Source organism: Nannospalax galili, unplaced genomic scaffold, assembly GCF_000622305.1.
Source record: "Nannospalax galili isolate Female #2095 unplaced genomic scaffold, S.galili_v1.0 scaffold189, whole genome shotgun sequence".
Classification (NCBI taxonomy): domain Eukaryota; kingdom Metazoa; phylum Chordata; class Mammalia; order Rodentia; family Spalacidae; genus Nannospalax; species Nannospalax galili.
Window position 1 is genome coordinate 4,384,186 of NW_008360331.1, and position 9,888 is coordinate 4,394,073.

A 9,888-nucleotide genomic window follows, 5' to 3' on the forward strand; every position below is an offset into this window, starting at 1 on the left:
ACTTAAAAAACTCTAATGTCATAAAAGGCACCAGTTAATCTTTCTTGCCCAAGGAGAAGTATGTAGCATAGACTCTGTGTCAGGGCTGAGGATCCCCTGGCCCTGCCTACCGCCTGGCCCTGCCTACCGCCTGGCCCTGGGCACTTTCTCACCAACACCTACCCTAGGCCACACTAACTAGATTCACTTTCAGAGGATCCACTTAGTTCCTCCTCTGGAGAGAAGGTTCACCAGCTTCAGTTCAGAAGTATACTGTTGTTTCCTGGTTTCAGAAACATTATTTTAGATGAGCAGAGCTAGGCTGAGGCAGACATCCCAATCCCTGAAACCCTCCGACTTGCCCTGTCTACTTAGCTCGCTCCTATTGGTCTCTTTGTTGTTCAGGTTGCACTTAAATTTTGGAAAAAATATGTGAATATTTTTCCTTTCTTCCTTCCTTCCTTTCTTTCTTTCTTTCTTTCTTTCTTCATTTTTTTTCTTGGTCTTTTGGAGACAGGGTCTCCCTGTAGCCCCAGCTGACCTGGAACTCACTATGTAGACCAGGCTGGCCTTGAACTCACAGAGATCCACTTGCCTCTGCTTCCCAAGTCCTGGACTAAAGATGTGTATCACCACACCCAGCTGTGAAAAAAACAAAAAAATCACTCTTCTCCCTGTACTCCAATGTTTTAAATTCAGCCAGTTCCAGAAGGTTTCTATACTTGCAATCAAATGAAACTCATCTAATGTGACCACGATTGACTCACAATGTCCACCTGTGGTCTAAGACAGTGTCTTCACTCTATGGGAGGGGAACTCTGGCTTGGTGAATTCAGACCCAGTGAACCCCAGGACTTGGTTGGAAGAGTCAGCTAAACGGCAATACGAGAGCTGGGCGGGTGGCACATGTCTGTGATCCCAGCACTCAGGAGGCAGCAGGAGGCGGATCTCTGAGTTCCAGCCTCCTGGTTGGGGCTTCAGGGAGGCTCTGTCTCAAACAAACAAACAAACAAACAAATAAAACCACAAAACAAAACAAGGATTAGGAGCAGGGGTGGTAGAAGGAGAAGAGGGAAGCAGATCAGAAACCACAGGGCCTGGCGGCCTGGCTGCAAATTTCACTTCATGAACTGCATGAAGGAGGTTTCCTGCCTTTGACATGAAACCAGGGTTCAGACATGCCCTGTGGAGGTATAGTTTTAAGATAATCAGAGGTGGACTGGACTGAGATAGACATTCTAGTCTGTCCTGGCCGAGTGATAACTTAGAGCATACACAGGAGTTGTATCTGTAACTCTGTACACAACCCTGTGAGGCCGCAGTAGAGGACTCTTGTATTCCAGAGGAAATTCAGAGGACAGGAATGGTCTCAGGCCTCAAGCATTGTTTCGGTATTTGAAAGAGCATGTGTTGCAGTGCATACATGGCTCCTAAGGGGAAACTTTTATTCCATGTTTCTTTTATGCACTAAAGTTTTAGCACTTGCTGGTCCCAGCAGGACCATAAGGTGTTTAAGGGCAAGAATGAGATTTGATTCACTTCTCTATACTATCACCAGCCAACAGCGTCCATCTTGTGGTTGGTCCTTAATGCACATTTGTTAAATTAAACAAATAAGAGCCCATTCATCCATGTTTTATTGCTGTGCTCGGGTTCAGAAAACAACTTTACAACTGGCTTGATGTGTTCTTCCCTGCCATAGGGAAGTGTAATCTCTTTTCTATCTGGTTTGGTACCTGCTTAATAGACTTTAACCCATGTTTATTTGCATTTATAGGGTCTTTCATATTACAGTTCTAGCCTCATAGAGAGAAATACACTAAAGAAAGAGAAGTAGACCAGTTAGCCAGGACAAAGGGTTCTGTTCAAACGTTCAAAGTCATGTTAGGTCATTCTTTTTGGAATGGTCCCTTGGTTCTACCATTCACAGGAAACCACCTACCAAACCTGCTGAAGATCTGAGAGGGACATTGCAAACACTTGACGGGCACATTTGTCCTTAAACTAACACTTCATGATATACCAAACTTAACTTGCAGTCTTTGCCTTGAATCTGATGGAATTAATTACCACCAAAGGGCTTTATAAAACAAGTCATAGTGATGAACACTTATGCCAAGAATCACTCTTAAGTGCCTTTCATGCCTAATACCATTCAGTTTTCACAAGAAGTCAGTAAAGTATGAAATACTATCATGAGCTCAATTTTGGAAGATAAAACTCAAGCTCAAAGAGGTTACAATGTCACATGTCTGAGGACACAGAGTTGGCAAATGGCAGAGGCTGGAGTGGAATGGAGAATCCATGTGCTTACTCACTTATATCAAAGTTATTCTCAGCCTCAGGGGTCAGCTCCATGGAAATCTCAACAGATGTGGACTGTTTTCTCTATTATGGGCAAGAGCTCACACCTATAAAACAAAGTTTGAAGAAATGGATTGGCCAGGAAGTGGCTTGAGGAAAGGGGGGTGTCAGCACTCGCTCTTTTCTCTCCAGGCCTGTCTCTTCATTTGCAAGGAAGGAATTAAATGGAGGGGTCCCCAGATCCCCTCCATTTCTAACAGGCTGTGAGTCTAGTTAAACACACAGGCCCAAAGCAGGAGGAAGAACACATGGAAGCTTTGTGACCAGCACATGTCCTGCTTCCGAAGACTTCTGACAGCCCCCTCAGGCACTCTGTTATTTACAAATAAGTAAATGTAATAAGATATTTTTAAATTTCTCAAGTGGGATTTCATGTAAATATAATGAGACTAGCAACCATACGAAGACAGAAGTTGAAACGGATTCACTTTCTGCAGAGCAATGCTCTATATCACACAGCATACATGAGGTAGATGAGGAACAGAGCTGGGGCTGGAGAGAGGGCTCAGAGGTTAAAAGCACTGGCTGCTTTTGCAGAGGACTTGGCTTGGTTCCCAACACCCACATGGCAGCTAACAATCATCGTAACTTCAGTTCCAGGGGATCTGATGCCATCTTCTGGCCTTTATGTGCATTGCATGCACTGGTGCACTTACATATGTGAAGGCAAAACATGCATACCCCCAAAATTAAAAAGAAGATAGAACAGTCTGTAGTGCAGGGCCACAGCAGTGGAACAGCAGGTAGAAAACACTTGCATCTCAGACTCAGCCTGGATCCCAGTGTCAACGCTCATGTTCACTAGGTTCAAAACTTTGGTAAGAAGCTTAGAGGTTTAAACCTCTGATTTTTAAAATTTTCTCACCTGAAAATGAGATCACTTTATGCATTCTTGTGGATAGTTGAGAAGATTAAATACTTTCCCAGGTGTGAAAACACTTGAGATGCCTAGAACCCAGTAAATACTCTAGAGTGTGGGTCTCATCACACCTTGCCTGCTCTCCTCCTTTCCAAATGCACTTCACCTACCAACTAAAAAAACATTACTGTTTGGCGAACATACAAGAAAGAAGTGATTTCTTGTTTTAATTTAGCAAATTCCAAGTTGTCTTGTTAGGTACTTTCAGAAATATCACACACACAATTGTTAAATTCTTGACTTCATTAGTTTAAAATACCACTTGGGCAAAATGGTTGGTGTCTGAAAATAAGATAATAAGTAATAAAGGTGACTTTTAGCAAAAGGATGGGAATCCCCAGATTAATGAAAAAAGAGAAGTGGAAATGTGACATTTAGGAAAGAACTGATAGGATCTCCAAAACCAAACCAATTGTTCCAAAGCATAGTTACAAACACAATAGTTGACTTATAGCCTATTTCCTTGTGTGGCTTAGGCTGTTAAAGTTACCTCACATTATAAAAAATTGTACATTACAAATTTTCACTGAAAAGTATTTAAATATGAGCAAAAGGTAATTTTTTAAACAATTCTCAAACACTTAAGCATAAAGATAAATGCTGTCTACATTTTCAAGACTGTATGTCTTAGCTGATTAGAAGATTCAGTAAAAACTAACAGTATACCAAACGTATCCATACTAAAAATGATTCTTGAATATCCAAGTCTGTTGGGTGTAGTTGAAAAGCTATGTACAAATAGGAAACTAAGTTTCAAGTAACATCGAATTGTAAAAAATGAAAGGCAAATCCTGGATTTAATCAGTACTGAACTATATGCAACACAAAAGCATAATTTCACATTATGATTTGTATCCATTTTGTTGGCTAGAACTGTCAGGAGTGTGCAAGTGCTGGGTAGACTGCAGAATGCCCACTATGCTGTGCTACGGAAATGATTAGCATTTATTCTTGCAAGTTCTGGGAGATATCAGGAAACAAAACTCACAGCAATTCTCTCTACATAGAGTCTACATACTAACATGCAGAATTAAGATATTAAAAAATAAGTGAATTATAGAAATTATACAATTATAAAATATGTTGAGGGAAAAGCAAATGATTATCTCTACTATAGACTTGGGAAATTATAAGGTTTTGAGAATATAAAACATTTTAAAAGTGTGGCTATTAGCCAGGTGTCGTGGCACATTTCTTTAATCCCAGTACTCGGGAGGCAGAGGCAGGTGGATCTCTGTGAGTTTTAGGCCAGCCTGATCTACACAGCGAGTTCCAGAGTTCCAGGCCAGCTGGAGCCGCAGGGAGGCCCTGTCTCAAAAAGACCAAAAAAAAAAAAAAAAAAGGGGGGGAAAAAAATAGAGGAATCTGTACCATTCCCAGCCCCCACATCAACTGGCTCACAGTTGCTTATAACTGCAGCTCCAGGGCACACAATGCCCTCTTCTGGCCTCCATAGGCACTCCATAGGTACATTTACATGCATGCAAGCAAAACACTCATACACATAAAATAAAAATAAAAATATAAACAAATTTTTTAAAAAAGAAGGGAGCCAGACCCCACGTGCAAGAAGCAGTAGTCTGCACATGTCCAATTTCAGTTCCCTTTGGACTTGCCTTTGATTCTTGTTTTTTAAATTTTACCTAATAATGTTTCTCCTGGAGAGAGGGTTAGGTATGATTTAGGAGACGTTTGTTCTTCAAATTAGAAAGCACAAAGTTTTGAGAGTTTAAAGAATGGAGAACAGGTAGAAGAGAAAGAAAGACGCTTAAAAAGTATGCTTTAAATCAGTACTTCCACCTCTCATTAAGGCAAAGAGTTTCTTGGGATCCACAACTAAGTATTCTGGGCTTTATACTGCTGAAGTTACTATACCTAATTGTAAAGCAAAAAGGCTAAGGCTTGTTATTTTATCTGTATCATCTCTTGCCCATAGAGACAGTGCCATTCCTACACAGAATATCGTCCTTCCTTCTTTCTCCCTCTCCCTCTCTCTGTCTCTCCCTCCCCCTATCCCTCCCTCCCTCCCTTCTAAGGATTAAACCTAAGGCATTTTGCATGCCAGGCATGTACTCTACTGCTGAACTACATTCTCAGCCCATTTTTTTACTTTAAAAAACTTGAGACAGTATCTTACTAAGTTTCTCATACTGGCCTTGAACTTGTGATCCTCCTGCCTCAGTCTCTTGAGTAGCCCATGCCACCAAGCTCAGCAAAAAGTCCATCCTTAAGAAATGTGTGTTCTAGGCACTGCAGGGCAAGGCTGGGCCTGGGACTAGATGACAGGACTGAGGCAAATTTCAAATTTAGTCTCATCTGGCATCTTGAGGAGTTGTGACCGGGCCTTGTTTCACTGCAATTGTCTTCAAAGCACAAGAAATTCTCAGCCTGGAGTTCTCCTGACCACTTAGTCAACGTGAGAGACTCTATTTTTTGAGAGAGAGCCTTACTACATAGCCCAGGCAGACTTTGAACTTGTGATAACAGGCATGTACCTGTTCACCAAGAGCCAATTCCTAAGTGTACAAGAAGAGAAAACTTAATTTTAGGAGGTGGCAAACTGCTTCCCATTCACCCTTCTTCCTGGGCCACAGTGGTGACTCTGTGACTTTTGCAACCCTTCTGGGCTTAAGAGTCATGGTGACTTCAGAACACTGTCTTGTTTCCTGAAGCCTGATAGTCCCACGGGGGCAGATTGGAACGCTCTAGTTTTGTCCCTTGTTCTCAACCTCAGTGGTTTTGCCTTCATCTAGTGGGGACATATAGACGGAGTAGAATTAGTGAGACCTGAGTCTGGGTACATGAGAACACCGTAGTTTGGAAAATGCTCCAAATTCAGTTCTATGGTTTTCACCTGTGTGCAAACTGCCACGCCTGCATTTATAAGGAACAGAAAGGCCTTGCTTTTGTTCTGCTGTTGTTTACAGTATGTATTATAAAACAGAACATTTTAAGGAAATTGTATTCTTTTAGTCATCCCATAACCAATTAAATAATACATTTGGAGAAAATATCTAATTTGTACATTGCTTACACCTAAGATAATTTTGAAATCCTAAAAAGATTTTTAAATGTAGCATCTGGTACAATATAAAAATTATTTCTAAATATCAATGTCCTATCATAGGCACACAATTCAATAATGATAACAATAAAATGTATTGAAACCTGCTGTGGTTCTCCTTTATCTTGAAACAATATCTCAGAGGTCAAGTTCATAGTTTATACTATGGTTTAAACATAATTTGTCTCCTTCAAAACTAATGCTCAGATTTAATTCTCATTATGAAGTATAAAAAGGAGGACCAGGGCTAACCTCTTAGAGGATTAAACATCAAGTTTTAACTCTGAAGAAACTACTTTAATAAACATCTTTATAATTCCTAAAGCAGAGATCACAAGTCCTGTCTCCCCCCTCCCCCAACCTTTTATTTTAGAGACAGAATTTTGCTATGCAGCCCAGGCTACCCTTCGTCTTACTGGGTAGCACAGGCTGACTTTGAACTTGTGCTCCTCTTGCTTTTGTCTTTCAAGTGCTGGAATTACAGCCACCACATTTGGCTATAAGCTTTATTCAGTCAGGATAATCCATTTATAGGGGGCTGAAGATTGTTCCAGAATGCAATGTGAAGATGCCTTTCCTGTGGAGCAGTCACAGAAGAGCTCCTGATCTGGCGACTGGGTCAGTGTGGGAAATAGCCAATCAGAACACACTACATTAAGTTCAGTCTTAGATTGCTTTGAAATCTGCTTGCAGGCAGAACATGTGCCTTTCTCCTAGTTTGGAGAAGGTCCAGTAATGAACACAGAGAATGATAAAAGGGATTAAAATAGCATCTAAGAAAGGAGTTAGATGAAGAGGGATGACCCTTGCTTGGAGAAAAGAGCAGGCAGATAACTCCGTTTGATGACTGCAGACTTCTTCACAAATATCCATTCACTCACTTAATCATTTACCCAAAGTGTCTGCACTGGACCTGATAGATATTGGAGGACAAAAGTACTAGTCAAACCAAAGCTTTGGCTTGAAGCCCTTCGTCTCCATTTCCAGAGACCAAGAATTGAACAAAATCAAGGTTAGGGTTGGATACCAGGAGGAAATGAAGTCACTGTGCAGTGATTTGAGAAACCAAAATGTTTGCTGAGGTCAAGGTAGCCTTAGAATTTGATGCATCACCACGTGCCTTTTTTTTTTTTTTTTTTTTTTGTATGAGATCAAGCTAAAGATTGGAGTAATCTTCAGGGCTGATTAGGAGAATTTCCATCAAAAAAATTCTATCTTTAATTTCAAGCTCTGAATAGTCTAGTACAAACCTGGTATTTTCAGCATAAAGAGAAGCAACTTTTGTGGTTTCTGAGTGTTTTTCATCTCTAGTAGATGCTGCATGATTCATGCTGGAGTCTCTCCAGGCTGCGTAAGTGACAAGAGCAGAAGCCAATGACGGCATCTCTCCCCCACACTGATTAGCAGGAAGGCCACTTGGAAATTTACTGAGAAAGTTGTTATGTACAAGTTCATGGCAACAGGCTGTGTTTGTTGATAAGTTTCTCTTGTGTTACAGGTTCTTAGAATTTTTCTACTTTTGATAAACTGAGATTTATCACCACGTAGAGCAAATAAAAGTAGGATTCTAAATTACAAATTCAGAGGAGGCCTTTTCTTACTTTCTAGGTATGTATAGACAAACAAGTCAGATAACTCCAAGACTAGCATCATGTGTTTTAGTTTGGGTACAGACTGTCTTCAAAGGCACATGTGCTAAAGGCTTGGACCCCAGCTTCATCCTCTGAGAAAGTAGCTGAATGCAAAGAAGTTGGGTCATTGGTGGTGTGCCCTGGAAGGGGTATTGGAAGCAGATGTCCCACCTCTTTCTTTGTTTCTTGGTGCCCATGAGCTGAGTGGCTCCTCCTGTGTGTGTTCACACCAGTATTGCTAGAGGAAGTAGTCATGAAACCTCAGAAACCATCAGACAAGAACCTCTCCTCCTTCTGTATCCATTTATCTCAAGTATTAATATTTGTTACAGTAATGGAATGTCGACTGACAAATTGTGTTTACTTTTTTATGTTAACATTGATAGAATGTGTGAATTGCAGAAGAGCCAGAAGCCTCATTAGGGAAAGCCATAAATCCCTTAAAGTTTCTAAACGGCTGGCCCTAAATTGGCAGACTGGCCTTGCTCAAGCCTGGCTCTGCTCACCCCTTATCAGTTGGTCACTCCCAAGCCTGAAAGTGTTTGTGGAGCCCACCTCTCTCCTCTAAGGCCATAGATAACACTCCTCCAAGTTTCTGGGGAAATAATCTTGAGAAGGAGACCCTCAATCACTCCAAGGACACCAAGCCTGGGCACTAACTCAACTCCCCACTAAGGGCAGCTGTGTCCCACAACCCTGGTATAAAAACCCCCAGTTTTCTTTGTCTAGCTGTAGAGGCTTGATTCCCACGGACAGCCTCTACCTCTCACTGTACCTAGTCTTTGTATAAAGGAAGATATATTCCTTGCCTGTTGCAGGCCTGGCTCTGTTTTCCTGTCTCCTGTTTTTCTATCTTTCCTTTTATTTTCCCAAAATCTAACAAACATTAATTTTCCTGTTTGACTTTCTAACTAGTGAAGTGGGAAATTGCAAACTCTTCTAAGCCATGCTAAACTCCAGTTACAAAAACTTATAAGAAGCAAAGACAAGAGAAGCAGAATTTTATTACTCAGAAGAATGCTTTTTAATCTACATTTTCAATATTGAGCAATCTCTGTGGGAAATTCCTGAGAACTGTAGTTTTGAAAATGCTCCAAATTAAGTTCTATGGGTGTTCACCTGTGTGCAAACTGCCACGCCTGCATTTATAAGGAACAAAAGGTCTTTCTTGCTTTAGTCCTTCTTTTTGTTTACGGTATGTATTATAAAATAGGACATTTTAAAGAAATTGTATTCTGTCATCCCATAATCAATTAAGTAATACATTTCAAGAAAACATCAGCAGGGCGTGGTAGTGCACGCTTTAAAAATTTTTTTTAATAACTACATGATTAGAAGAAGCATTTCATTACAGCTTTAACATATTCAGTAACACACTCCAGGGCAAGAGTACATCTCTTTCACAAATGGCTGTAAGTTTCTAGGTTCTCAGTTGAATTAATACAGTTAAACAATATTGATCAGTATAAGCCTTGTAAGACATAAAATTGAATGAGTTTTTAACCTTTAAAAATGATCTCCATTTCATTTTAAAATACGCTGTTTCTTACAGAAAAACTCCTTGTTTTTGCTAATAACACTGAGATGTTGGTGGATGCATTTCTCATCTGTATGTATCTGATTATTACTAGTCATGATCGGTTGCACTTGGACCCTTGGCGCCTGTGTATGTCTGTGAAGTCATCGGGTGGATTTCAGTGGTAATGTTTATCACCTTTACTAATTAGCATGATGTAAATTTCCATGCTTCCTGCTCAAATATAATACATTTTTAAAAAATTTGTTGATTTCTTTTTGTGTGTATGTGTGTGTGTATCACACAGAACATCCCAAACCATCTTATTTGACTATACACCCACTTACCAGGTGGCACCCTCCCATAGCCTCTGTCCCTCCACTAGAGCCCTTATACTCTGATATCCCTGCTACTG

At 40.5% G+C, this 9,888-nt stretch overlaps 1 protein-coding gene across 3 annotated transcripts in view; it reads right to left on the reverse strand.

Moving 5' to 3' along the window:
- Positions 1 to 9,888, reverse strand: part of Dapp1 (dual adaptor of phosphotyrosine and 3-phosphoinositides 1) — a 54,772-nt gene that overhangs the window by 20,271 nt on the left and 24,613 nt on the right. The gene's annotated exons all lie outside the window — the stretch shown is intronic.